Source organism: Nyctereutes procyonoides, unplaced genomic scaffold (assembly GCF_905146905.1).
Source record: "Nyctereutes procyonoides isolate TBG_1078 unplaced genomic scaffold, NYPRO_anot_genome, whole genome shotgun sequence".
Lineage (NCBI taxonomy): Eukaryota > Metazoa > Chordata > Mammalia > Carnivora > Canidae > Nyctereutes > Nyctereutes procyonoides.
In genome coordinates this window covers 23126067-23151347 of record NW_026575042.1, presented here as the reverse complement: position 1 = coordinate 23151347, position 25281 = coordinate 23126067, and positions in this window count along the sequence as shown.

Below are 25281 nucleotides of genomic sequence, written 5' to 3'. Positions count from 1 at the left end.
CTCATTATAATAAACCATATATGGAAAAAATAAAGAAATCACCTAATATTCTTCCCACCTTCAGAGAAGCAGAAATATTTTTTGGTAATAGTTCATTTATAAGTCTCTTAAATCTCTCTCTCTCTCTCTCTCTCTCTCTCTCTCTCTCTTTTTAGAGAGCATGTATACTCACACATGTGCAGGGGTGGGAGACAGTGGGAGAGAGAATTTTTTTTTGTATATGTATTTTTTTATTGGAGTTTGATTTGCCAACATATAGCATAACACCCAGTGCTCATCCCGTCAAGTGCCCCCCTCAGTGCTTGTCACCCAGTCACCCCATCCCCCCTGCCCACCTCCCTTTCCACTACCCCTTAGGGAGAGAGAATCTTAAGCAGACTCTACAGAGTCTGAGACAGGGCTTGATCCCAGGACCTTAGGATCATGACCTGAACTGTAATAAAGGGTCAGATGCTTAAATGAGCCACTCAGATGCCCAATAGTCCATTTATGAATCTCTTTATGCATACCTGCATATATAATTTTGAAGGAATGAGTTTATATCATACACATTGTTTTAGTTTTAAAATTTTCTTTGTTTTACCTTTCTCCTTTCCTCACTTATTTTTACCTTGTATATCACACTTAGAAAATGTTTCTAATATATCACCAATAGAATATCTCTAAGCCAAATGATAACACTTCTTTCCTGAGGCTGCCATAAAAAATTATCACAAACTTCACAAGCAACACAAATGTATTCACTCATAGTTATAGAGGTGTGAAGGCTTAAGTCAGTATCACTGGACTAAAACCAAGGTGTTAGCAGGTCTGCACCCGTTCTAAAGGCTCTTGGGGAGAATCTATTCCTTATTTCTTCCAGCTTCTGGTACCTGGTTGCATTTGTTGTCTTGTGATTGCATCACCTCAGTCTCTGCCTCTATGGTCACATGGCTGCTTCCTCCTCTATAAATCTGCCTCTGCCTCTCTCTTACAAGGATACACATGATGGCATTTAGCGCCCAACTGAATAATCTAGGGTAATCTCCCCATTTTGAGATCCTTCACTATACCTGCAAAGACTTTATTTCCACATAAAGTAACATGTATGGTTTCTGGCTATTAGCATCCAATGTCTTGTGGGTGGCTATTATTCATCTCAAAGCTCTAAGTTATTCTTTTTATTGATTTAATAATATTCCACACAATTTATAGTTAATTCAACCATTCTCTATCTGAAGACCATCTATTGCCTAAAATTTAAAAAAAAAACTTTTAAAATTATAACAACAAATACTCATAGAAATTTACCTTTCATTTCCATACCCCTTTCAAAGATACAGCTACTTGTGTATCCATTTATAATTTCTATGTATATTCAAGCATATATGTGTATATACAAGTATATATGTATATGTATGTTTTATACAAAGCTGTGCATGTGTATGATAGTTTTAAAATTTATTTTTACTGAATAATCTTAGAAATCTTTTCATATCTATATGTATAAATCATATAAGGCCTATATGGCTCATATAGAGCCTATTAATTAGTTTCCTATTAATGACTATTTAGTTGGTTTTTGTTTTTTTCCAATTCTAAACTTTGCTGTAATGGATACTGTTATCCTTATAAATTTCTAGTATGGTGTTTTAAGACTGATGAAATGAACTCAATATTGAAAGCTCCCCACCCTTTATGAACTTCTAGGTATAAAATATTGACATAAACAGAAAGTTTATGGAAAATAAGGAACACAAAAGCATTTGTGTTTTGTTTTTTCCTCTTTCATCCTCAGTCCTGCACTGTGCATATTGAGAGACTGCTCATGGTGTGGGCATCCTCTAATCATGTTGTTGATGTACCTTTGGGAAATCGTAGTTTCTCCAAAAAGGCTTGTGTAAATATACGGATTAGTATACCTTTCTCTTGTGGGATATATGCATATTTGTATTTATTCCCAGTGGAAAAAAAATTTTTAAATTAATATGTCTTCTAAACTTCAGGCAGCATAAAAAAGTAATGTCATGAATCAAGTGAATGACAGGCCATTATGAGTATTATAGTCTCAAAAACAAAAGTATATGTGGAAACCATTCACATTTTGAATATAAAGATCGGTAAAAGCAAAAGAATAGCAGTTTTTTAAAATTTTTATTTTTATTTTTTTGGTGTGGGTCAGCTAGTCTTGACTCATTTGTATCATATCTTTTAACACTTATAACTACTTTTTAAATAGAGAAAACACAGGAAAAGTAATGGATTCTAAGCTGTAAGTCTTTGAATCAGTTTAGTTTGGTTACTTGAATTTTTAAAGGATTTATTTATTTTTTTTTTTTATTTATAAATTAATTTTTATTGGTGTTCAATTTACCAACATACAGAATAACACCCAGTGCTCATCCCGTCAAGTGTCCCCCTCCGTGCCCGTCACCCATTCACCCCCACCCCCCGCCCTCCTCCCCTTCCACCACCCCTAGTTCATTTCCCAGAGTTAGAAGTCTTTATGTTCTGTGTCCCTTTCTGATATCTCCCACACATTTCTTCTCCCTTCCCTTATATTCCCCTTCACTATTATTCATATTCCCCAAATAAGTGAGAACATACACTGTTTGTCCTTCTCTGATTGACTTACTTCACTCAGCATAATACCCTCCAGTTCCATCCACGTTGAAGCAAATGGTGGGTATTTGTTGTTTCTAATGGCTGAGTAATATTCCATTGTATACATAAACCACATCTTCTTTATCCATTCATCTTTCGATGGGCACCGAGGCTCCTTCCACAGTTTGGCTATTGTGGACATGGCTGCTAGAAACATCGGGGTGCAGGTGCCCCGGCGTTTCATTGCATCTGAATCTTCGGGGTAAATCCCTAACAGTGCAATTGCTGGGTCGTAGGGCAGGTCTATTTTTAATTCTTTGAGGAACCTCCACACAGTTTTCCAGAGTGGCTGCACCAGTTCACATTCCCACCAACAGTGTAAGAGGGTTCCCTTTTCTCCGCATCCTCTCCAACATTTGTTGTTTCCTGCCTTGTTAATTTTCCCCATTCTCACTGGTGTGAGGTGGTATCTCATTGTGGTTTTGATTTGTATTTCCCTGATGGCAAGTGATGCAGAGCATTTTCTCATGTGCATGTTGGCCATGTCTATGTCTTCCTCTGTGAGATTTCTCTTCATGTCTTTTGCCCATTTCATGATTGGATTGTTAAAGGATTTAAAGGAACACAAATGTTCTAAAGATATACTCTTCTACACCTCTTAACATTAAAGCAAAAACCTTTGCCAGAAAAGTAGCTGTTGAAATATGAAAATAGCATACGAATATGCAAATATAAGAAAACAAGCTTAAATAATTATTTTTGAGATTCTTTTTAAGTCAGTTTTCTGTGTTGGCACCTTCTCAGTGTTTTTGGAAGCTTGACATGTCTATTTAGTCTGGCTTTTGTGTTTGGACTGTTAATCTTGATTTCAGAATTTCATCTTGACATAGAGTTCGGTTAGCTGTTTCTCTCTGGCTGCTGCTTCAGACTTGAACTGTGAGTGAAAATGTCGGGCATTTCCTGGTTGAGCGAGGCCTTGGGACCAACCTGTGGTTGGCCTGCAACCAGGTCCAAATGATGCTATTTCCTGCTGCATACTTACTTTAGTGAGAGTGGTTTTTATGTTCATGTTTTGGCTGCTTGCCTCTAGCTTTGTCCAAGGAGCTTAGATTTCTATTTTTGTTCAATATGTGACCTACATTCTCTAGAGAGTTAAGATTCTCTTTGTTTTTGAAGAATGGTTGCAAACAAGCTTTTTGAAAGCACTCTTTCCCTGTCCCATCACCTTCGATGTTTGAAGTGTTTCCCATGTTCAGTATGTAACTCTGACTAAAGTTAGTGGCAGCACAACTTTACATCTGTGATATCTCCACTCCACTTCCGCTCTCTCCTCTATGTGGGTGGCCACTTGAAACTGTGCTTAGTCATCTGGTTTCCTTCTGTTCAGAATATCCCTTTTTGCTAACAGTCTACAAAAGCTGCAAATGCTTATTGGGCATTATTTATGATTAACATGGTGAGTATACTTACTATAGGAACTCAAAGTTGAACTTGTCTAATTCTGCTTGGGAGAAGCCTTCACAGAAGCATATTTCCAGCTAGCAGTCAGAAGATGAAAAGGAGTAGATCAGCTAGATAGAGAAAGGAAGGGGCTTTCTCAGTAAAGGAATCTGTACAAGCAGGGAACAGAAGTGAGAAAGAGAATGCCATTTTGTTTCTGATCCATGAAGCAGCAGAGGGTTGTTACTTTTCCAGTGCCTTATGTTTGAGGTCTTCTTTCTTCCATTAACAAAATGCACATGATATTTTTTTAAATAAAAGAATGGAGATATGCAACATTTTATGTCAATAGGCAAGTAGATTTTTAGAGGACACAAGTGGGATTGGCATGTGGGTATATGAGTTCAGATACTTAAGCTATGAATAACTGAAAACCTGACAAATATTAGCTTAAAATAAGGGAACACTTAGTGTACACTTAACAACCCATTGGAATGCAAGCCATTGGAAATAATGTCCAATAATGTAATCTAGGAATTATTCTATTTTCATCCTCCCCCTCTGCCATTCTCACATGTTAGCTTTGGAACTGAAGTGTTTTGCCTCATGGTTAACAGATGGCTGCTATGGTTCCAGACATCTCATTATACCCATATTACCGAAATAGGGAACATGGAAGGAAACAAAAAGGCTGTCTTCATTTGCATCTCTCTCTCTTAAAATCGCAGAGGATAACCTATCCCCAAAACTTCCTCCATCTGGTAGATTTTTCCTTATAGATCATTGATTAGGACTAGGTTACATGATGATCTTTAAGCAAAATGGGATTGCTGTGATGGCTTAGACCAGTCAGTTCACATCGTGGAGCTGAGTATATTGCCAAAATGAAATTAAGGGTCTGTTAGCTAAAGAATAGTTGCTATGAAGATTGACAGGGTCTATTACAAGGGTTGTCCTCAGTGAAGTATCAATATAAATATATCACTTCCATTGAATATAACCTATCTTTCTCCAGGAGCTGCTTCTCACAGTATTTTACAGGACAGTTTAAAACCATTTTTCTTGGCAAAACACATTTGAATCTGGCCTAAAGTTTGAAAAATACTCTTTTTGCCGGTAACTTGAAGACCTATTTTAGGGGATACACTAGTAGAAAACAGCATCAGTAATAAAGGCATAAAGTTAATGGTGAGTAATGACATTGTATATCTGTTTATTGGCTTTTTTAAAAATCAAGATGCATTTTATAAATTTGTCTCATTTCATTTTCAACCACATCTAAGTAGTAACTATTTTTCAGTTTACCATTGAAAAAATCAAAATACAGAAAGTTTAAAATACTTTACAAATCTACATGTAAATTAGAGAAAGAGCCTGATCTAGAAAGAGTTTCTTATTCTTATTATTCTAGTGCCTCTCTGTGATTTCCTAAAGGCTTCAGAAGCCAGATCTATTTTTTGGTCTGTTTATCCAACAACTTTCTTCAGTGGGTTGAAGGTAGTGAACATATATATGGGGCTACAGAAATATTTCTTCACCCAGAGTCAGTGATGATTTTACTATCTTGCAAGCGAATAGACATTGTTAGTCATTTTGATTGTGGTTTGGGTCTGGTGATGGGACTCTTTTACCTTCTAGAGCATCTGTTATCAGAGACACCTTGTGTGCTCATTTGTAGTAGAATTTTAAGGGATTGTAGAAGTTTTTGGGTCTTTTTACAGAACCTAGAAGAGGTGAATGTAAACACCATGTCATTGTCATTTCTAAATTCCCTTTTTTCACTCTCACTGCTTCATATATCACCAGGTATGAAGTGCCACATACACTGTAGGTTGCGTTATGTTTTATTTTGGGAGGGGTGTGATTGAAATATACATGATAAGTGAGAAAAGCCCTTTTTATATTTTTATACTACAGGTCTTTTGTGAAGCTGAAATGTTTGTGATGTGATTGTTAAACAGTTTTTATTTTTCCTCACAATTTTCATTGTATTATTTCATCCTTGGTATCTTATTCCTAGATTCATAAACTTGAAATCAAGTTCTGGCTTTATGTATATAAGGCCATTTATGGAAATCTTTCAAGAGCTGACTTTTTATGAGGAAATGCTTATCCCCCTCTTCCTTAGCTCAGTTCTCCTGATTTATATAATTCAGATTTTCTCAACCTTAGCACTATTGACATTTTGAAGCAGGTAATTCTTAGTTGTGGGGAGCTGTCCTGTACATTGTAGGATGTTTATCAGTATGGTTAGCCTCTACCTATAAATATCAGCATCAGATTACCCTTGCTTCATCATCGTTCTGATGGTCAAAAAAAATCTCCAGACATTGGCAAAAGTTGCCCCAGGAGGAGATTGAGTTGGTGAGGGGAATGTAGGGGGTTGAGGTAACATTGTCCCTAGCTGAAAAACGTGGATTCAATTTTATGGTCTATATTTTCCTCTCCCAGACTCAGGAGACTTGTATTTATTTAATTCAACTTCAATAATGTAAAATATGTGGTATGTTTGAACAGCATTTGGTTCAAAAATGAGACTTTTAAATTATTTCATACTTCACATTTTGTGAAATTATGCACATTGTGCTTTGGAAGTACAATATAATTGAGTTTTAAAATAACTAATCAAATTTTCCAATCAGATAGACTCTATCCACTAAAGTCAGAAGTTTTCTTTAAAGGGATCTGTTCTTTGCTAATCACAGTATAGAGACCTAAATTTTTTACACTGCAAAAAGGCAATCCTCCTTATGTAGACTCCACTGACGTGACAGATGACATTAAACCATGGCCACTTCTATTTGTACTGCAGATGAGATTATGACAGGAAAGACATTTAAATGACATATACATTTGATCTTAAAATTTTTGAAAATTAAAGTTAGTGTGGGCTTAATAAGAAAATGTACTCGAAAATCTAAGAGATGTTCTAAAAAGGACCTATAAAATATTCATGAGAGAAAAAAATTAAACTAAATTAATTTAGTAGTTATCTTGACTCTTGTAGAGGAAAACAGTTTTAGTACCCAGAGGCTTAAAATCCCCTTATTGTAGACAGATGATAAATTCATTGTTTGACATGGTAAATAGGCCTATTCACTTGATATATTTGAGGCTTCTGCAGCTCTGACATTTGAGTTGTTACTGAAAAACCTTCTCTCCCCCAACTTTATACAAATAGGGAAAAATTCTGTTTGATGTCAAGGAGGCCAAAATGGCCAAAAGAAGTGACTACAAAACAATTCACTTTGCATTTGTTTATGTAGACTTACCAGAAGGAAGGAGCATTTGTGTTCAGAAGCCTTGATGAAATATTTATTAGGGAATATTTTGAATGAGATGGCCAGCAGGATTGTGCAGGGGAATGTTTGTATATGAATATCTTGATTTGTTAGCTCTGGTCTCATCTCTACATATCTGGCTCTAAAGAGAAATTTGTCCTATCACCAGCTTATGCCTGTGGCTCTGGCCCAAGTTTAAACAAAGAGAACTCACTTGTGTTTTTGTTTCTAGACTCTATCCTTTTTTTCTTAGGCTTATAGAAATCAAGTGGTTGCTTTCTAATAACCTTCTAGATATAGATTGGGATAGTTCAGATAGATAAGGGTAAAAAAAAAAGTGTCGAGATCAAGATTTAAATCTGGAATGGACCTGGAATGATATTTGAGGGATTAGGTTTCTTTTACCCACAAATCTTCCATGCTTAAGGTTCTCTGATGTCTTTTCTCTCTTATTTCTATGAATGTATACCCAGGGGTAGAAAGATTTTGCCATACTTTCTATAGGTAGTTTCTGTTTCAAGAAATCATCCATAATTTCTTTCTTGGCTTTTCCAAAAGCTGGAGCTCAACATAGAACATGGTGGGTCTTTAGTGGACAACTTGACTTTCTCAAACTTTAAGTCTTTTAGTCAGGACTTTGAGTCCTTAGTTTACCATAAGAAAAAAAAATCAATTATGGAATATTGATTGTCTGGAGGTAGAGGCCAGAGTAGAAACAGAGTAATTCCAAGAGCAACAGGAAGCCACCTACAGCTTTTAAAGTAATTCTGTGGCTCACCCTCTTATTGATAAATAAGATTACTTTGGTTGCTCCCTGGAGATGAGAAGATCAGAATGTGCATTGGAAAACCTGTTAAAAGTATTTCAGTTGTCTGGGTGAGAGATGGTGGTGGATAAAGATGACAATAATGAAATAAAAAAATATTTAAGAAGAATTTTGTAGGTAAAACCAATAGAACATGATAAATTTGATGAAGTGTCTGAGAAAGCATGAAATCAAAGATGGCACCTGGGTTTTTGACTTGAGCAAGAGGATGAGTCGTGTGCCATTTATTGACATAAGTAGCCCTGGGGAAGGAGTACATAAAAAAAAATGAAAACCTGAGTTTTACATATATTAATTTGACAAGCTTATAAAGCATGAAAAGTATGCAATTAGTTATATGTCTGGAGCTGAGGGGGGAGAATTACTGTATTTTGATGGTATGATAGGCTTACTCCCATATAACTTTATTAGTCTTTTTGTGACTAAAGGCATTTAATGAGGGAAAGTTGGCTCTTTAATTCAAGCTTCTTTTACCTTTCTGCTCACATGAACAGCCTCAGAAATAGAAATCCTTCTCTGATTGGCATTGGTACTCATGTTCCATTGATGATAGCAGTATGTTTGTCTTCATAGTAAATGGTGTATCAACTTGGTTATCTCAGATCAGAAGACTCCTTCATAGTTTAATCTCAAAGCTAAAAAAATATTAATGGGAAAGTCATAGTGATACATCCCATGCTTAGAATCCAATAATTTCATTTTAATCAGTTGCACATTATTGGTAACACTGAATCAGAAGTTTGCTTTTCAAAGATACCATGACCTTGCACAGCTGTGTAGAGTAAATAAAAAAATATCTGGATCTACTTCAGTACATTTTATTAGAACTATTGATATTTACTCTTTTTTAGAAGAGAATATCAGTGCCTTTAAGTTATGCACAAATTATCGCACAGAAAAATAAAACAACTTTATTTAAGATATTGTGCAAAATTGACAGATTTTTAGAGAGTCTAGCGAGTTTATGTGACTCCAGAATGCTATGTTAAAGTGGAGGGGTATAAAAGAAAACTGACTTTTACCGCTTCATCTTTCCTTCTCAAAATCCAATCTATATTTCAGGAGGTGGAATTTCATGTTGACAGCTCAATATGAAATCCTAATTCATTTTGGATAATTTGGAAATGAAACTGAAGAATACCATTTGCTAACAGATAATTTACACTGTAAGATTTATTTTTTCATAATATCTTTTTATGACAATTTTGGAATTCAGATAATCCAACATCTTCTTCTGCATAATATATCATCTTTCAATATTTTCTTTAGTATGTTTTGAGTTCCTTAGGCTTGGGAGGGTTATTACTGTAAAAGCAATTTTAACATTATTCTCTTTGATAAAATATGAGGGGGGAAAAGAACCTATTGTCAGAACATGTAAATACAGTTCAGGTTAGAGAAACAAAAGGAGCTTGACTTTCAAGCAATTGGAACATATCTTAGAACTCAATTAGCCAAACATTTGCATTTTTCAGACAGTTTTTGTTTGTTTTCAACAAGTGACACAATCTCACTACTATTTTGATATATGCTATTTAAAGTTCTGGCTCCTCTTTAACTGAATATAACTTATTTAGATGAGAATGGTTTCACAATTGGATAGAAGCAACATGAATAGAAAGAATTTGGTAGAATTTGATTTATTTTAGAGAGGGAGAGAATGTGTGTGAGCAGGGGGAGGGGCAGAGGGAAAGAAACTCAAGCAGACTCCTGACTGAGCACCAAGCCCAACACCAGCAGGGCTCAATCTCATGGCCCTGAGATCATGACCTAGGCCAAAATCCAGAATTGGTTGCTTAACCAATTGAGCCAGCCAGGTGTCCCTAGCTTGGTAGAATTTGAAAACTACAGCCTATCTCAAGACTTGAAATTACTGTTTTCCTCCACTATTTTTACTTGTCAACATTTTGAAATATATTATGAATAACAACTTGTAATGGGAAAAGATGACTCAGCTGCTATGCAGAATCTGAGTAGGTAACAATCTGGAGCTTTCTTGTGGTAGAAATACCAAAAGCAGGGCACCTGGGTGGCTCAGTTGGTGAAGTATCTGACTTCAGCTCAGGTCATGATCTCAGGGTCCTGGAATTAAGTCCCACATCCAGTTCTCTGCTCAGCAGGGAGTCTGCTAGTCCCCTTCCCTCTGCCTCTCCCCCTGCTTGTACTCTCTCTCTCTCTGTCCCAAATAAATAAAATTTTGAAAAAAAAAGTCAAAAGTAAGGTCTATGCATCTAAAACCTATGGTGGATTTTTGTATTTTGTCTGGCCTTGGAGTTCTCACTTTTTGTTAATGTAAAATTACCAGTATTTTCAAGTATATTGGTGGAGACTGAAAAAAGATGATCTCACTTGAACAGAGTCCAATTTATTCCCTGAAAGGCAATGCTAAAGTGCTCCAGGTTCAACAACAGGAAGGACTGTGTTTGAAACCTATATTATTTTCTGCATAGGAGCTATGATGTTGGCAAGTTACTTAGCCCTTTGAGCCTCAGTTTCCTTGTCTGTAAACAACACACATTTTATAAAGTTGATGAAATTAAACAGTGCATGAAATAGTACAAACACTTAAGAAATATTTAATAATAATGAGTGCAATTATTTTTGTTAATGTCTCTAGCCTGCTCAACCTTGTTATTGATTTTTCTCTAACCCAAGCTAAATCATTATAAAGAGTTTTCAGGAGAAAACTCATATTTTGTTGAGCTGAAGGCAATAGATTTCAGCCAAGCTAATGGACTCATTGTTGCAAAAGTTTTTTTTTTAAATAAAGTATTTTAAAATTGAATTCATAAGGTTGTAGACCGATAAGGGCCCGTTGAACATGTGGTCCGAATACTTACATATAACTAAAGAATTTGAGTTGAAGCTTTCTCAAAGTCCCATAGCTACTTAAAAGCAGAGCTATTATACTACACAGGCTTCCCAATTCCCAGTCAAGTGTTCATTTGCTATTACTGCTTCATAAAGTCTGAGATGATTAGAGAAGTAGGTTAACACAGGAATGTGTGAATGTGGAGTTTGACCTGCTTTACAAATTCAAGTTGCAAATAATGTCATCCAGAAAAAAAACCCAGCTCTAGTACTCGTTTGCTAGATTAGCAGAAATCTGGTAATTTCCTCTTAGATCTCCTTTTCCCCACCTTGACCTGTCGGAGAACTCCAGGAGCTTATGCAGTATGAAAGGGGTTGGGGGCAGGTTTCTGGCAACTCCCATATCTGAGCAGACCAGAGAGAACATACAGTTTCATCAGTCAAACTTGCCCTTGCTTCCTGCTGTCAGATAGTGCTGTGTGGACAGTAGAACATGATATGGCGCAAAAGGTGCTGCTTGTCCTCTGCTGGTCCAGAATCTCCTAGGGAGGATCCTCTGAGACGTGAGCTTTAAGAGAGTACCATTCCTATCTCTTGGTTCTGAGTTAGGCTCCAAGGAATGCTAGTTTATGATCCAAATAAGGCAGTTTTTCTCATTAGCTGCCTGTGTTCTTCACCCCATCTCTCCACAATGCCAGTTCCTCTCAATATGGAGCTGTGTTTTTTTACCTTTTCCTCTCTGGGATCCACACAGCTGAAGTCCACCATTTCCCCTCTTAATCTCAGAAATGAAAGAGTTTATGATATACCTGTGAGACAACAGCGCTATCCACTCCTACTTCAGTGGCTTGTTACCTCCATTATCTCCAAGCGGCTCTGCATTGATTTCATCTTTGGGGAGGGGACAGATTCAGGAGACCACGTCCGCTGGTGATGAAAGTGAATTCTGGCACTTCTTCTGAATGATGCTGAACTGGGCCCATAGAAGACCTTATGTCAATATTTTTTGAATTATTACATAAAAACACTAAATGTGGAGTCTATATCACGGTATTCAAGTGATATGCCTATAAAATCAGAAATTTTATTGTATTCCTTAGATATATGTATGTATAATTTCAAGGAGGTGTGTTTTGGTTTTTTTTTTTTTTTTTTTTTTTTTTTTTTTTTTTTTTGGTCTCCAGTCTTTGGTTTTTCTCCAGTTAATCTCTAAGTGTGTGGGAGACTTGCCAGTGAATTTGCAGTATGATGCTTTTCTAAACAGAAATTCTAACTGTATAATCCATATTCTTTTTTTTTTAACATTTTATTTATTCATGAGAGACAGAGAGAGAGAGGCAGAGACACAGGCAGAGGGAGAAGAAGGCTCCATACAGGGAGCCCGATGTGGAACTTGATCCTGGGTCTCCAGGATCTCCAGGATCACACCCTGGGCTGAAGGCGGTGCTAAACTGCTGAGCCACCTGGGCTGCCCTATAATCCATATTCTAAACATAATATGTTGTTGATATACATACACATATGTATGTGTTTACATATTTTTCTATATATTTACATTATTTGGATTTAGTAAGGTTTTAGATGATTTGGGTTCCTATAATGTTATCATTTTGGCCACATTCATACACACATAAATACAAATGTAAGAGAAATCCATGAATCTACCCATTACCCAGCTGCAGCTTTAAAACATGCTGTACTTGATAAGCTTCCAGATTTGTTTTAATGACAGAGTTTCATATCTCTGTAGCCAATCTGGACCATAAAGCAATTCCTGTTTGAAGTATTTGGCTCATAAAGGGAACACAGTGAATGGTTGTAGGTCACACTTAGTCACATCATTTCATTCTCTTGTCAGACAAGGTTGAGAATTGCCTGGAGGAACCGTTATAGTCTCTCTGGACCTGTGCTTCCCTAGAAAAGAATGTGGCTATTTGAGAGATTTACTTCCGAGCAGAAGGCTGCATAAATGGAGAATTATTGTTGTTATTACAATTATTATTTAGTTTGTGTCTGGAATTGGTATTGGAGGTGGGATGCAGTTGCTAATTTTCTCCTAATAGTTGGAGATTAGCCCTGAATATTTCCACAGATATTTCTAATCAAAGGTGCCCTGACAGAGTTGACAAGTATTTGCTCTGGGTCAGTTTGAAGCTCAGAAACTCACAAATGTGATTCTTTAAAAGTCAGAAGCAAACTTTCTATAAAACCAGGCCAAAATTCCAAACATGTAATGTCAGTCTTTGGATTCTCCTTAGTTAACTTTTGAGTGTTTAGGAAAGTTTTCTTATAAATATATCCCATAATTTGCTTTCAAATGTAATTTTAATAATACCCTAGACATTTCAGGAGTACCCTAAATTTGAAAAGTTGGAGGTGGAACAGAATAATGCTTTAGAAAGCTATTTAGGATCCTACAAATGTAATTTTGAAGTATTATTTAAAAAAAGAAGAAATTAAGAAAAAAACCATTTTATCTTCCAAGATCTGAGCTGGGAAATGAAGTGAAGGCTCAATTGTAGTCCCAGCCATTTATCTTACTCTGGTTCCTTGTGGGCATGTCTTTGTGTGCTGGTTCCAAGATTTACGATTCAGATGTGAGGGAAAATGAGGAAGAGGAAGCTTCTCATGGCTTTCCAGTTCAGCATTTTATCAGAGTTCTGCATTGATTAATTGGGTCCTGTTGTACAGTCATCACCCAATTGGTATTTTGGTTCTTATTCTGCTATCCTGTCCATAATTCCTCTGGGAGCACTCTTCTGGGAAAGTTGTACCTTGACTTTAGGACGGGACTCAGGGATTTAGGAGTCCTTAGACTTTTCTTTAATATGCTTCACTCTTAGTCATTAATATTAATTTAATTTCTGTTCATCCATCTGTATCACCTCCACATATGGCTCTCCCTAAGATCCCATTCCCACCCACCCCCATCCATCTCTAGTGTACCCTTTCAAATTGGAATTGCTTCTGTCTTCAAACATTTGAAAACTTCCCAGTTTCCTTCATTTAACATTGATGTCTTTCCTCTCCACTCTCTTTTGTCCTTTAGCCACATTTCTGAGACAGGAGTTTGTTAACAATGACTCTTTACTTACCACTGGCTTTATCCATATTAAGCCCATGATCTGGTTATCACTCAATTGAATCCTAACAGACCGATTTGTGATTTAATTTGTCTGATGTAGCAGTGGGAGAATACTATAAGAAGCAGAAATAGGAGATGTCCTATGAGGCAGCTCAAAGCTGAGCACCTAATGAAGGCAGACATTACATACTCTGGAATGTCACTATCCAATATGGTAGCCACTAGCCTCATGCATCTCTCCTATCTTATAAAAGACTAGTGTAACTAAGGAACTGTATTTTTAATTTAAAGTCAGTGTTAAAAACTGATACTTAAGCTTTCCAATAACTGAATTATGTTTGGGAACAACTTGGGTATGTCAATTTATTTTTTCAACTCTACATTTCATGAAATATGTATAGATCAAGTCTTTCTGATAAATTTAGCATCAGAATTAGGATGTGTGATAAGCATAAAATATTTGCCAGGTTTCAAAAACTTAATGCTAAAAAAGAATATAAAATATCTCCTATTTTTCAAAAAACTTAAAAAAAATATTTTATTTATATATTCATGAGAGACACAGAAAAAGGCAGAGACACAGGCAGAGGGAAGACCCTGGGATCATACCTTGAGCCAAAGGCAGATGGTCAACTGCTGAGCCACCCAGGTGCCTCTCAAAAAACTTACATTACATGTTGAAATAATAATATCTTCTGATAAATTGGGTTAAGTAAAATATATTATTAAATTAATTTTACCTCTTTTTACTCTTCTAGTATAGCTACTAGAAAATTTAGTATTACCTATATAACTCACATTATGTTTCTATTGGACATTGTTCTAGAAACACCAAAGGGACTTACTTATAAGTTGTGGGCTGGGGTCGATTCACAAAGTAGCTGCTAGTGAATTTAAAGACTCAAGAGTCTGTCTCAGTGATAAGAAGTTTATTTAAAATACCTAGTAGGGCAGGGATTAAACAGGAATACCAGGTGAGAGAAAAAAGCCTAGGACTGTGCTGCAGGCCCAGCTCTCACTGAGAAGGAGGACTACATATGGCGGAGATTGGCTCTGGACACATGAAGCAGTGTGGCAGCTGCAGTGAGTGCATGCTTTGAGCTATGAAGCAAATGGGTTATCTGGGAATTGTATGTTTTGTGAACAAAGAGCAAAGTGAACAGTTGTGACAAACCATAGGGGATCTCCCACACCACCCTCCTCCCCCCACTGCCCTGATCTCTCTCTCTCCTTCTCTTCTAACGAAGGCAGAAACTTCAAAGGGCTGAGCCAGAAATAACTAGAATGAACTTAATACGCCCCCTCACTGGTTGCCTAGGACAGTATCTGTTGTAATCCTAGGTCTAAAGTAAATTGAGGGAGGATGTTCTAATGTTTGGCATAGGAAACTGATTCTCACTCAAGATAAGGTCTACAGCTTTTAGTTACTTTTTCCTTTATATTTAGCTTTGACCTGATGAGTCATTAGGACTTTTCACATCTATATTACCTGCTGTGAACATTCTGTTGTTAGATATTAAGCAATCTGAAACAAATAGATAGGGTAAAACTCACCTAGAAGGGGGACGGCTGTAAAACTCCAGGTACCCTCCACATACTTACTTTATCCTATAATGAGAACTATTAAGTGTGATTCTATGAAGCAAAACTGGGAGATTCAAATTTCTTTTTTACTTTCAATTATACTCCCAATAGCACCTCAATGGGGAATTTTCCAAAGGTCAATTCCAGGATTAAGAGGTGATAGTTACATGACTAGTCCCAAGATCAAGCGTTTTGCTTGAGAATTGGAAAGATTACATCCATTTCAAATGTCTAGAATCTTTGTGGTTCTTTGCCAGCTATAGCCTTTTTCTTACAAGAAGGGAATAAACTTTTAGTAAACACATCCTAGCCTCTGGAATCTGAGGCCTGGCTTTGCTCTTAATTAGATCTAGCATGATTTTAAGCACACCAGTTAAGTATCTTGATATTCAATTTCTTCATGTGTAAAATATGGATAATATTAGTATCTATGGCATGAGGCTTGCTTAGGATTAATGAGATTAAGTGGGCAAACTTTTTATCACAGTACTTGGCATATAGTAAGAGCTCAGAAAATATGCAAATTTTTGTATTATCTTTTAAACATCCTTTTGGATAATTTGCATTTTATTCCTTTAATCCCCATAACCATTTGGTAAGGAAAGGATTCTTAGTCCTCTTTTGTGCATGAGAAAACAGAGCTTCTGAGAGAGAGAAGCTCATATGCCTGAGATTGCCGCATTTGAAGGTATGATCAAGAAGCATAAGTGGTTAAAAACATAGATGGAATTCTGGAGCTGTGTGATAGGAGCAGTGACAGGGCCTCCATTTCCACATTTATAAAAATAGAGTATAACTGTAGCTACCTCAAAATTTTTAAGAAGATAAACTTCTCGTTTGTGAACACTTAGAACAGTGCCTAGAACATATTAAATACTAGTACGGCCTGTTACTAAAAATAATGTTTTGTTTTTATCTCTGACTTGAAAATGAGTGAAACTGTCTAGGTTCTTAAACATTTCCTTCAATTTTTAGATAAAAAGTGTTAATCGCTTTGGAAACAAAGCCTCCCCCTCTCATTTCTGCCTTGCTCAAACCTGGTTAAAGCCACTTTTATGCTCTTTTATAATGATACAGGTGAACAATAGTAGCTTTATTTTTTGGTCCTCCAGCAGTAACAGACTTTTGTAGACCATTGTAAATCTGGGATCATGACTCTTTCATCTTTCTCCCACAAAATGCCAGCCTCCCCCTGTGGCTGGAATTCGTACTCCATATGACTGACATCTAACACATGTTCTGCTGCCAAATGTACTCTTTTCCTTTGTCTGGGCATCTGGTTTTGGCACCAGTTTTCATTTCACTTGGGAGATGTAGTGTCAATCAAGACTGTATTGTTGGGTAAGATAAGTGGGCAGAGAACACATTTTAGAAGCCATTTCACAGAGCTTTGGGATTGTACCTGAGCTGGAAGATTTAGCAGGGAGATCTCAGGCTTTCCTTTGCTCTGTGCTATGCCTGTATGATGTGTTGCATGGAGGGTTTTTCTGCCTTTTAAATTATGACCTTTCTGAATGCCAAAGCCTTGTCTGTATATTCAGCTAGATAAGTCATAGCGAGGGCACCAAAATGATCAATACATATATAAATTCTATACTGTACCTATTTTGAGAAATTCCTTGTATACTAAGAGCATCCTTATACTCTGGATGCTTATGTTTCTAACATTCTTTTATTTATTTATTTTAAAAAATATTTTTATTTATTTATTCATGAGATGCACACACACAGAGGCAGAGACACAGGCAGAGGGAGAAGCAGGCTCCATGCAGGGAGCCCGATGTGGGACTCTATCCCGGGTCTCCAGGATCACGCCCCAGGCTGAAGGTGGCGCTAAACCGCTGAGCAACTGGGGCTGCCCCTAGCATTTTTTTAATAGAAGGAACTGGCAAAAAAAAAAAAAAAAAAAAAAAAAGCAACAGGATTTATGCTCAAATAATTAGGAATTAAATTGAACTTTAAACATCTGAACTTTTCAACCACTGATTTAAAAAGAGAACGATAGGATGCGGAGAAAAAGGGAACCCTCTTACACTGTTGGTGGGAATGTGAACTGGTGCAGCCACTCTGGAAAACTGTGTGGAGGTTCCTCAAAGAGTTAAAAATAGACCTGCCCTACGACCCAGCAACTGCACTGTTGGGGATTTACCCCAAAGATTCAGATGCAATGAAATGCAAGGACACCTGCACCCCGATGTTTATAGCAGCAATGTCCACCATAGCCAAACTGTGGAAGGAGCCTCGGTGTCCATCGAAAGACGAATGGATAAAGAAGATGTGGTTTATGTATACAATGGAATATTACTCAGCCATTAGAAATGACAAATACCCACCATTTGCTTCGATGTGGATGGAACTGGAGGGTATTATGCTGAGTGAAGTAAGTCAATCGGAGAAGGACAAACATTATATGTTCTCATTCATTTGGGAAGTATAAATAATAGTGAAAGGGAATATAAGGGAAGGGAGAAGAAATGTGTGGGAAATATCAGAAAGGGAGACAGAACATAAAGACTCCTAACTCTGGGAAACGAACTAGGGGCGGTGGAAGGGGAGGAGGGCGGGGGGTGGGGGTGAATGGGTGACAGGCACTGAGGGGGGCACTTGACGGGATGAGCACTGGGTGTTATTCTGTATGTTGGTAAATTGAACACCAATAAAAAATAAATTTATTAAAAAAAATAAAAAGATAATGATAAAAAGGCAGTTCTCAGATTTTCTATATTTTTCAATGAACTTACCAGAATCCTGCTTTATGGGACACGTTGTTATAACCGGGAGAGGCTGACAAAATATATCCTGCAAGCCAAAATTAACCTGTTGCCCCACCATGACCACCCCTTTAATTTTTTTTTTTTTTGATAAATAAGGTTTTATTGGAGCACAGTGATATTTACTTAGGAATTGCCTGTGGTTCTTAACATACTACACTGGCAAAGTTGAGTTGCCACAAAGACTATATGGCTTACAAAGACAAAAATATTTATCTGGACCTTTACATCTTCTCAGTTCTGTCCTTGATTACATGTAAGCAAGTGAGCATGGCAGTTTTCCAATAAAACTTTATTTACAAGCAGGCCAGATTTGGCCAATCCTTGGTAAATTGGAAAAAGAAGGTGCTTTAAAGTCAGATATAACATCTGTGACCTGGGAAGCAAAACTTCACCTTTCTGAACCTCAGTTTGCACAGCCTTAAGGCAGGGATTAATGCTTATCTCACATGATTGTTAAAAGGATAAAATAGGAAAATGTATGATTAGGAACTAGCACAAATGAGATCCTCTCTGAATGTTTGTTAGCACCTTTTCATTTAACACCTCATGCCTACAGGCTATCAGGAATTTACAATTAAAATGTAGGAAAATATCACCTCTACCAAACACCATGGGAGGTGTTTGTCTCAAAAAAAAAAAAAAAAGGGACAGAGAAAAGATTTAAATTTTTAAAGAATATGTTTAGTTTCATTTAAGGATTTTAGTTTGGCTTATATGAATATATATTTAAAAAGGGGAGAATAATATTACAAATCTGTATCATTTTGATATCCCAGACTTCTAACACTAAATTTTGAAAAATACACTGTTTTATATACATTTCATACTTTTAAATACTCAAGAACTTAATGTAGTTTTACAATGTCTTTGATGTTTCTCAATGTTCAGAAATCTCTCTGCTACATCATTAAACCAACTATTCCTCACAATCACCTTTAAAAATGAAGCATCCGGGACTAAAAGCTAGAAAAACATTGGTATGCATGTTTCAAACCAGTGAAAAATGAAAGTGTTATAAGCAAATGATGCCCTTGGGCCATTGTAGGAATGTTGATCCCGAACATCATCCATCACCAAACTGCGAATGTAGGATTGTGGGATATTCTTGTTATACCAGTCTTAAAAAAAAAAAGAAAAAGAAAAAGAAAAAAAGTCCCTTGCTTCTATTTCTAATCTATTTTCTCCTCTAAGTATAGTACAGTTTGCTTCCTTTACCTCCATAAAATCAAAAGCTTCTGGTATAAAAATAAAACCTACATTGGAGCGTCACAAGACAGATGGGAACTTCTGAGAGACTCATGCTTCCGGGTTGGCTGAAACCCTCATCCAGTTGTGTAAACTCATACAAGAAACCTAACTTCTCTGGTCTTTTGTATCCTTCTCGTTTAGTCACATTACTGTAAATATTAATGGCATAATGAATAGAAATAACTACATACTGGTTACTGGATCCTCAGTAGGCTTACTACTTCCCCAGTATTCATATTATTTTAGAATAAAAGGTGCAGAGCTGCAAATGTCAAAGTACACAATGGTGTGCCAGGGGAGTAACTAAAGCCTCTGGCCAGACAGTGGACATCTTCTCAGAGTATCAGTTTTACTCAACATTTTAATTAGAAAGTTTGCTAAGATAATTTAGAAGAAATTTGAAGCACACTTCGATATGGAAACAAATAGTCTTCATTTGGAAGAGTGTGTGATAAGAATGTAAACCAGAAAGATAATGTTTAAACTCCATGGAAATTAAATGGCTTATTTTGGCTGAGGGGCAGATTCCTCTCTATTGTTGGGGTCTCTCAGTGGAAATGATATGTGAAACTCCAGGAGAAAGAATGTGAGATTTGGAGTTTTGAAGAGAAGTTTGAGCCACAGCTCTACTGGTTATGGTGGGGTTTTTTTGTTGTTGTTTTTGTTTTGTTTTTTAAGACACTAAATAAGTTACTTCATCTCTTTGATTGAGTTTCTATATCTGTAAAATAGGAGTCCTATACATCTAGTAGATGGCTGGAGGATAAATAAGATTATGTGAAAACATAACCAGAGAGAATTTGTGAATTTTTTGTGAACAGTTAAAACAGTTGAAAGAAGTAAATATTGATGCTGGTGAATTTTCCATTTTACTGGTAAACCTGCACATAGGGTAGACTTCTTTCTTTGAGGAATGTCTTCTCTGCTTGAAGTCACGTTTTAACCTTATTTTAAACACCTAAAGTTTTTTTTTCTTTTTAGTGCAGTATGAATCAAATTAAACCTCTTTTGTAAAAAAAAGATTTATTTATTTTAGGGGGAGGGAAGGAGAGAGAGAGAGCATGCCTGTGCATGCTAGAGGAGGGGCAGAAGCAAAGTATCTCAAGCAGACTCCCCAACTGAGCCAAGAGTCCAATCCTGCTCCTTCTCACAACCCTGAGGCCAGACCTGAGCCAATATCAAGACTTAGATGCTTAACCAACTGTGCCACCCAGGTGTCCTGAATTAAACCTCTCTTGATTTTCCTATTTGTAAAATGAAGAAAATAGGAATTAACTCAATGAAGTTCTGAGAATAAATGTACATAATGCTTATGAGATTATCCTGCAAGGGGCTTAAAGATTGGACTCAAAACTAAATTCTTTCATTGTCTTCCCTTCTTCTATCCTTCTATCCTTATCATTTGCAAGTTTCTTCCAACTTGATGAAAAAATTCTGAAGCCTGAATTCTGTTATAATGGATTTTGGCTATAGTCTTAGTAACTTGTTTCTGAGTGACATGGCCTTAAAAAGTCCTTTTGTTCAGAATTGTATATTCACCAATTACTTTGGAGAGTTTTCTCTGATTGGTTCTTTCAAGAGGATGTAGAATAATGCCTTATAGTAAAACACTAAACAATTCAATACAAACCCTTCATCATACTAAGAAATATTTTTCTCTGGTCAGCTTACACCATGCCTGTTTATAAAGTCATTAGTTCTGGTTGTTTTTTTAAAATACATGTCATATTTTTTAGCAGTCCTCATATCCAGCATTTTCAAATTACCAGTCAATAAAAAATATCTTCATTTGTTCTTTAATTTACATTGCATTATGATTAAGTTTAAATTTGTAAATAGCACCTGCTAACTACTTTTTGCCAGGCCCAGCTGGATTATAAACTTTATAGAGTTTTATATGAGGTGCACATGTCAGCTGAAGATGATTGACAGTAGCTTCCACTACACATAATTTTAGAAATGATTCTTTTTTCTTTAGGCTAAAATGCATTGGATATTTAGTAAATACTAGGTACTAAGTACATTTCTTGTATTTTGTTATGAGACTCCTCACAATAATCACTGAATAGATATATTTTCTTCACGGTTTTGCCAAAAGAAACAGAGCTTTGGAAAAGATATTAAGGAAATAAAACTTACATAAGGTCACTCAGATAGTAAGTTATGTCTCCCAGTTAAAGTGGGTGACTAATTTGGCTCTTTTCTCCAATCCTTCTTTTGGCTAAATTCTTTAATAGCTTCCATTATATTCCCCTCCCCTGCTCTGTAATTCTTAGAATTGAAAATATAGAAAACCAGCCAGAATTCGACTCACTTTCCGAAATAGCATGGCATCTCAAGGTAAGATACCAGACTGAGTTTCAGGATTTTATAGGAGAAATCACATCTCTAGTCTGTGTTACAGTGAAGAATGGGAGCTGTGCCACCCGTATCTTCTACTATGTACATTTAAATCCCATCAAAAAGAAGTTGATCACACTCCAGATACTAAAATCTGTAAGGAATGCTTTCCAATGAAGCCCACTGCCTTCCAGCCTAAAGTGTCTCCAACTCTTCCATCTTAAAGACAAGACACTAAGCCTTTCTCCTACATAATGTGAATTACTACCAGTTTTACCTTTTTATTATATACTCTCAATTACCACTTCCTATATATTAGGTTTAGTGAGGCATATTAACAAAGGGTAAAATCCATTTATTTTGGGTACAGATCAATGAGTTTGAACAACCTATGCAAGTTACACAATTATGTAGCAACCACCACAATCAAGATTTAGAATATTCCCATTAGTACTCAAAGTTTCTTTTGTTCTTTTATAGTCAATCCCTGCCTCCAATTCTACCTGTTGGAAACTATTGATCCAATTTCTGTCTCTAAGAATTTGGTCTTTTGCAAAATGTTAAACAAAATCAGTATTAGTCTCTTGTGTCTGGCTTCTTTCATTTAGCAAAATCATTTTGAAATGTATTTAAGTTAAATATATCAGGAGTCCTTTGCTTTTTATTGCAATTGTTTTCCATTGTATATATGTAAAATCATTTATCTGCTCATTAGTTGAATGCCTAGCTGGATTATTAATTTATTATAGAGTGTGTTTAACTCCATAAAAAATGTTGAACAGTTTTCTAAAGTGATGATGACTTTTTGCTTTCCCACAGGTAATAATTGAAAACTCCAGTTAGTTCACATTCTCATTGGTACTTGATATTACCATTTTTTTTTGCTTTTGTGTTGTTTTTAGCCATTCTCATAAGTATGTAGTGATAATGCATTGTGGTTTAAGTTTGCACTCCCATACTTGGAACACTTTTTCACTGCTTTGCTGCAATATGTATCAAGTCATCTGCCATTAATTCATTTATTCATTCATTCATTTTTGAGTTGTGAGAGTTCTTTACATATTCTGGATATACCTTCTTTATTAGAGACATCTCTTGAAAATATTTTCTTCCAGTTTATAGATTGATTTTTTTTCTTTTTCTTCACAGCGTCTTTTAAAGAGCAGTTCTTTATTTTGACAATGCTCCTTATACTAGGATTGCACTGAATCTGTAGATAATTGGGAAATTTTGATATCTTACCAATTTTGCTGTTTCAGATTCATAAAACTTGTATATCACTTTATTTATTTAGATTTTTCTTTGCTTGCCCTTATAAATGTTTTGTAATTTTCAACATATAAATCTTGTACATATTTGATTTACCCTTAAGCATTTCTTTTTTTGATTGCATTGTAAATTGTTCTCAGTTTTAAATTTTAATTTCTGATTGTTCTTTGACAGTATACAGCCATAGATTAAATGTTTATATATTGAACTTGTGTCCTGCTAAACTTATTGATGAGTTTTAATAATTTTTCTTGTAGATTCTTTGGAGATTTTTCTCCCTAAACAACCATGTTATTGGCAAATAAAGACAGTTTTCACTGTTTTTCATCTAAATGGTTTGTCTTTTTTTTGTGCCATATTAGTCTAGGAAGGACTTCAGTATGGGATTGAATAGGAGTGAGATTGGACATCTTTGACTTATTCTTGATCTAATCAGGGAAATAATTCAATCTTCCACCATTAAGTATAAAATCAGCCCTTGATTTTATGTAATGCCTTTTATTTGGAAGGGTAAACTCCTTGCTGATCTTACCTTACAGAGCATTTTTATCATGAATGGATGTTGAATTTTGTTGAATGACTTTCTCCATCTATTGAGATAGTCAAATGATTATTTTGTTATTATGTTGGGGTGAATGACACTAATTTTCCAATGTTGAGCCCTATTCAGTCATGATGTATTATGCTCGTTATATATTGTGCTATTTGATTTATTAATCTTTTACAGATTTTATGCATCTTTGTCTTTGAAAGCTATTGATCTGTAGTTACCTTTCCTTGTGATGTCTTGGATTATTTTTAGTGTCAGAGTAATGTTAGCCTTATAATTTGAGTTTAGGAGGTGTTTTATACTTAATACTAGAAAAATGAAGATAGAATTCAACCAAAGGCTTGAGTTTCCTTTCTTCATTTTGTTTGGTTATTATTTTTACTACCTTTCTGTCATTATCTAAATTATAAGGCAAAAGAGGAAACAGAAGATAAGAACAAGGAGATCTTTGCAAGATAGTCCATAATTTGGCAAAATATCTTCAGACTAATAATGTTGTAATACCAGAAGAAAAAATAGAAATATTTTGATCCTCAACATTAAAGAAGTGAAGATGCTTTTTAAAAATGTTTCGTTCTCTTTGAAAAGACAAAAAAATAAAATAAAATAAAAATGTTTTGTTCTCAGTTATAACTGTCACAGTTCAGAAAGGCTCAATCTTAGAAGTAGTTTGGGGGCTTATCTATGACCTAATATCAGAAAATCCTAAAAAAAAAATCCTTTGAAATATGATGACAATATTGCCCAAAAATTTTAAGGAAAAACTTAATCTAGTCCTTGAGAAATGAATTCTTTTTTAAGACTTCTAAGTTAATAGCCTTTTATCCTTCCCAACGGAGAAGGAAGAATTTCTATAATCCTAGGAGGAAGATTTGTCATGTCACAATGGCCATTCAGGTGTAAGGATAACTTGGAAATTGGTGCCTGGTACTGATAAGTGATATGAAAATAAAGTTGGTGGCCCAGAGTGTTGTAGAAGATGATATAATACAATATAAGATAGTTGGGGAAGGACTCTGATAAAGTGATGCTTGAGCAGAAATTTAAAAATGGGAAGGAGCAAGCATTTGGATATTTGGAGGAAGGGCATTCTAGGCTAGAGGTTAGCAAATATGAAGTAGCATGCTTGGCATATTCGAGGAGCATAAAAGACAGCAGGGCTCAAGCTAAAGATATGAGGAGGGGGTCAGAGAGATAAAGTTGGAGAGATACTGGGGCCAGATCATGTAAGACCTGTAAGACCTTGTATGCCAGAGTAAAGATTTGGGATTTTACTCTGAGATTAGAAAACTTTGAAAACCTTTAAGCAAAGGGGTATATAACAAAACTTACTTTTTTAAAGAGATCAATATGTCTGCAGTTGAAAGATAGATTAGCAGGCAAAGCTAGAAAAACGGATATAAATTAGCAGGCTATTCCAGTAGTCTAGACTAGACATAATGGTGGGGTAGGCCCAGAAAGAAGTGACAAAAAAATGTTTGGCCTTTAAG